Source organism: Monodon monoceros, unplaced genomic scaffold (genome assembly GCF_005190385.1).
Source record: "Monodon monoceros isolate NGI ecotype Baffin Bay Population unplaced genomic scaffold, NGI_Narwhal_1 Contig1773_ctg1, whole genome shotgun sequence".
Classification (NCBI taxonomy): Eukaryota; Metazoa; Chordata; class Mammalia; order Artiodactyla; family Monodontidae; genus Monodon; species Monodon monoceros.
Genome location: NW_021697653.1, coordinates 1 through 5,327, shown reverse-complemented (window position 1 = coordinate 5,327; position 5,327 = coordinate 1). Strand labels below are relative to the sequence as shown.

At 54.6% G+C, this 5,327-nt stretch overlaps 1 pseudogene; it reads right to left on the bottom strand.

Moving 5' to 3' along the window:
* Positions 1 to 3,035: 3,035 nt before the first annotated feature.
* Positions 3,036 to 4,165, bottom strand: LOC114892566 (annotated as a pseudogene).
* Between the last annotated feature and the right edge of the window lie 1,162 nt (positions 4,166 to 5,327).

The following is a 5,327-nucleotide window of genomic DNA, read 5'->3' as shown; positions in this document are numbered from 1 at the left end:
CAGAAGAAAGTGAGGGTCGCCTGATGTCCCACGTCTACCTGTGGTCTCTGAAGGCAGGAAGCTGGGGCCGGCAGATCCAGGCCTTATTATGCTTGGCCACGCCGGTCCTCACTCAGGCCCTTCCTCAGTTTGACTCCTGGGAAGACCTATAATTTCTCCCTCTCTTCACCTATTACTGTCCCCACTTCTCTGTCACCCTGGGAGGAGTTAAGGGTTGCCTCTGCTCGGCCTGACATATCTCCAGGCGTCTCCCAGGACTGACAGCAGGGGAGAGATGATGTGCTGCCCCCATTGTTATGGTTTTCATGCTCCGCTCCAGCCTTAGGTCCTCACCCCAACTCCTAGCACAACCTGGAAATGTCCCCTGTGCTGAGTCAGCCAGCCTCGGAGCAAAGTCCTCACCACCCTGAGTCCCCAGAAGTAGAAGTCAGAGTAGGCCACGTGCAGCCACAGCTATTTCTGAGGGGCTTCTGAGGACTAACACAGAGGGCAAGATTCCCCGGGCTCCGCTCTTCTGGGGTTTGTGACCTCAATAGTCCTCACTCTGTCAGGATCTGGGACTCTTCCCTCTACTGAGTCCTCCAGAGCCGGAGGCAAGTGGGTGACACATCGAACTACCCCTGCCTGGGGCTTCCCCGGGCCGAAAGGGTGGTGGGGCTATGTGTTTGTTCCTGTTTCTTTTCGGTTGGGCGTTCCCATTGGTCCTCACTCAGAGTCCTTACGCTGGATCTTCCCATGACCTAGAGAGGCCTGTGCTCTCATACTACAGCCTTTACTTCCCTGAGACCACCTAGGAGGATGTGAGGGTTGCCTCACGTGGGCATGACTGCCTGTGGTCACTCATGGCCGACAGTAAGGGAGGGATTCTGTGGCATCCCCGCTTTCATGATTTGGGTGGTTCCCTCAGTCCTCAGGGTCCTCTGCTCGACTCTTGGCATGACCTGGAATTCCTCCCTGTGCTCCCCTGAGGCTGGCCCCTGAGACCAAGTGCCTCCTCTACCTGAGACGCTCTAAAAGGAAAGGCGTGGGGCGCGTCATGCCAACATTCCTGGATTTGCCAAGGGGAGGTATCCAGTGGCAGGGCTCTGCTCTAGGTGGAGTCCCTTTATCCTCATTTAGAGTCACTAGATTTCCAGTCTCTACTGAGTGAGGCTGTTCCCCATAGACCAAGGCCCTCGCCTCCCCGAGACCACCCCCAGCGGAAAGAGGGGGCAGGTCAGCCAGAAAGCTTTGTCCTGGGCCTCCTGGGGCTGACCTCAGGGGCGGGACTCTGCATTCTCCTCTGTTCTGGAGTGAGTGGTCCTCTTGCTCCTCATTCAGGGTCCTCATCGTGATGCCTGACCAGACCCAGGACTCCACCCTCCACTCCCCTGAAGCTGTGCTCCTCAGAACAAAGGCATTACCTTCTTGGGAATTCTGAATTGGAAGTCAGGATGAACCAGATCTGTCCAAAGCTGCTGGGGTCTTCTGAGGAGCAGGACTTTACAAGGCCCCACTCTTCTGGAGTCAGTGGCCCCTCAGTCCTAACTCAGGTTTCTTACCTTGACTTCAGGTAGCATATGGGACTCCACCCTCCCTACTGTCTGTCTGCCAGCCTCAGGCCAAGGCTTTCACCTTCCTGAGACACCAGAAGGGGAGATAAGAGACCTATTCCCCGGCTACCCCTGCCGGGGGCCTCTGTGTGGTCCCCTTTGTTATGGGGAGTCCACTCATCGGCACCCAGTGTCCTCACCCTGAAGCAAATAAAGGCCTGTTAGGATCTCCTGCTTGGGCAGAATTGGAGATGCTGCCACAAGACCAAGGAACTCACCTCCCTGAGAACCTCTCCACCCTTGCCCCGGAGGAAAAGAAGGGGTGCCTTCAGACAGACAGCTCTGCGCATGGCCACACAAGGGAGAAAGCAGGGTAGACTTTGTGGGGCCCCCTTCTGTTCTAAGGTCCTCACCTTGAGTAACTATCAGAGGCTGGGACTCCTCCCTCCACTGACCTGAGGACACAGCTCTTAAACCAAGGCTTTTATGTCCCTGAGAAACTTGAAGAGTAAGTGAGGAGATGCTGATCTTTTCAGGGTATCTGACATTGCATATGTGGAAGACCCCATTGTCACCGAAAATTTTTCTTTTTATTCATACCATTCACTTATTCAGCGTTACTGTTACTGTATTCCAAAACAGTGCTTTGGGAACAGGGCCCCTTTTATCCCATGAGATACATTTTGGAGTGGTGAGAAGAAAAATGAATTAAAAGACGTAAGGTCTGACTTAGGCTGGGAGGAGTGTTAGAGTGTAGGCTCTAGACTATCCCAGCCCAGGGGACTAGACCCAGCAAGGTCACTTAATCAGTCTTGTGAACTTGAGACATTTGCAAGTTATTCACCTGTAAAGGGAGTCTGCTAAATCCTATCCTGCGTGAATGTTGGAATGTTATGTACTACATGTAAAGCAGTGGCATACTCATTAAGAAATATTGGGTTTTTGATGAATAGCAGTTATGATATTATTATGAACCCCCAAAATACCACCCTCCCATCAGAGTTTATTTTTAATCCAGTAGGTAGCAGAGAATATGCAGTGCAGTATGACAAAACAAACAAATACTCACAAATGAGCTAAATCAAAGTATCTTTTATTTCTACCAAAAGAAAGTTTAAACGAAGTAAGGCAAACCACGAGTTAAATGGCTTTTACTCTCTGTTTTCTCAATTTCTTGTTTCTAAATATTTTCTGTGGTCGCCTTTCACATTTCCATGAAAATCTCTATTGCAGTGCCATGTTTTCTATTTCTGGATCATACAGAAAATATAGATGGTTCGTGAATTCCTTTTACATATACCAAAACTGTAACTTTAGAACTCTTTAAACAGCAGTAAATATGCAAGCAATGTCATTCACGAATTCATATTCTTAAGAAAACACACTATCTATTACAAGAAAAAAACATTGGAAAAAAGCTAAATCAATCAATAATATATAGAAGTTACTAGTTTAAAACAGGAAGATAAATAAGATCTATACTTTGTTCCCTCCACCCTTACTACTCTGCACTATTTAGGAGCCTGACTGCTCTCTTCCAAAAGAAAGTGAGCAAACTGCCCGCGGCCTCCCTCCTTACATGTGGGAGGAGCTGCGGGCCTGGGCCCTGGAAGGGGCTCTGCCCTCAGCAACAGCTGCAGCCCTGGCCGCGCCTCTCACTGCTGCTCTCTCTTCCTCATCTTGCAGAGCCTCCTCGTAGAGATCTGGGAAGGCACTGGGGACGGTACCAGTGGACTTGGCCACAAACTCCAGCACTTTCATCTTGCTGGTTTCAGCGTGGGCTCTCGGGCCCCACAGGAACTCATAGCGCGGAGGATCGCTGTCGGGCACCTGGCGGTACGTCAGGTACTTCTGCTGCACGAAATCTTTGCTGATGAGCCTCCCGGGATCCCCGAAGATCAAGTGCCTCCTCCCAGCATGGTAACCCAACGCATTGAGGAATTTCCAGAGCTCCTCTTCGGTGGCACGGTTGCCCTTCATGAAGATCGCGCCCAGGACAGTCATCAGGAGACCGGACGTGGGCATCCTGAACTCATCACTTGGACTTCCGTCGCTGGGGAGGGCCATCTTGCTGATGAGGGCGTAGGAGTGACTGCTGGGGTCGACTTCCTTCAGCTCGAGGCCAAAGACCGCCTCCATGATATCAGAGGCTCTGCTGAGGATCTGAGGGAAGTGCTTCTTGTACTTCTTGTTGAGAGTCTTCAGCAGTGCTGCCTGCAGGATGGGCTCCTTCGTTATGTACTTCTCCAGCAGGAACTCCACGAACATTGTGGACTTCCTGCTCAGAGGATCTCTGCAACTGCTGTGAGTGGAAGGTGCTGCCTGGGAGGTACCTGCACTTTTCTCATCTTGGCTCTGGGCACCCTCTTCAGATCCTGGGCATGAAACCCCTTCATCACGAGAGGTAGTGGCTGGGGCTCCCTGAGGCTCCTGGCGAGTGCCAGCAGCAGGGGAGCTCGGGGGAGTACCCCGAGAAACAGAAGCGGGGGAGGAGGGTGACTCTTCTATCTCTTCTGCCGCCGCCACCGCCGCCGCCTCCTCAGTGGCCTGGGCACCCTTGAGACTCTGAGTCTCCCCCTGGCCTGGTGGCGTTTTTTGCGGGCATGGCGCTTGCTCTTCCGGCCCCAAGGCATGATGACACAGGTCAGGGCCAGCAGGCAGGAGTGTGCGCTGGAAGGCAGGCAACGAGGGCACCTGGGGGAGGGACAAGGAGATGCTGTGAGCACCTTCAGCGGGGAGATTCCTCCCTGGCTTTAACCAAGGCCGCCTCTGCAGGGTCCTTGAGGGCACTGCTCGAGGACCCACAGGGCTCCTGTTCTCCTGCTCAGCCTGTCTCCTGAGACCCCTGTGGAGGACGGTAGAGTGAGCCGTGGGGCACAGCCAGCCAGCCCTGCCTGGGCGGTACGGGGGTGACAGTGGGGCCTGGCAGGGGAGGTAGGTCCCCACGGTTCCCATTCAGAGTCAGGATGACAGTTGTTGGCAAGACACCCCCACCCCATCCCCTCTGCTGCTCTGAAGTTGACACCACCATCTTCCATGACACCCAGGAGGAGGAAAGGAGGGAGCGTTCAGCCCACCACCGAAGGGTCCTGGGAGCCTCCCTTCTGCTGCCTGGTGGCTGCCCCTTCAGAACAAAGCTCTACCCTCCCTCGGACCTGGCAGAGGAAATTACGGGCAGTCTCAGCCTCACAGGCCTTTCTTGGGAGTCTAAGGGTTGACAGGAGGGGAGGAAATTACGGGCAGGCTCAGCCTCACAGGCCTTTCTTGGGAGTTTAAGGGTTGACAGGAGGGGAACGGGCCATATTCTCTCTTGTCCCTTCTCTTCGGGGTGGGTGACTCCCTTAGTCCTCACTCGGGGTCCTCCCTGGACGGCCAGTGCAGCCTGGAGCTCCTCTTGCCCCGAGGGCCATCTGCTCGCACCAGTGCCGGCACCTCCTTGAGTCTCATTCGGAGGCAGTGAGGGTGACCACGCGGCCACCATGTGGCAGAGTTTTACCAAGCCTGCAGCGTGCAGCAGACAGGTCGAGGCCCTGTGGCTGGCGGCCCCACTGGCCCTCACTCAGGGGCTTGGGCTGACTCTTGGGAGTGCTTAGGGACGCGCCTTCTGCTGGCCTGCACCTGTCCTCTCAGACAGCAGCCCTCCCTCCGTGTGTGGGCAGAAGGAAGCGGCTGACAACAGGGGAGGGGTTCTGAGGTGCCCTTGCGATGGGGAGGACGGTCCTCGCCCTGACTCCTCCCGTGCCCTGGGAATCCTCCCTCTGCTGACCTGCGGCCAGCCCCTCAGGACAAGGCCCC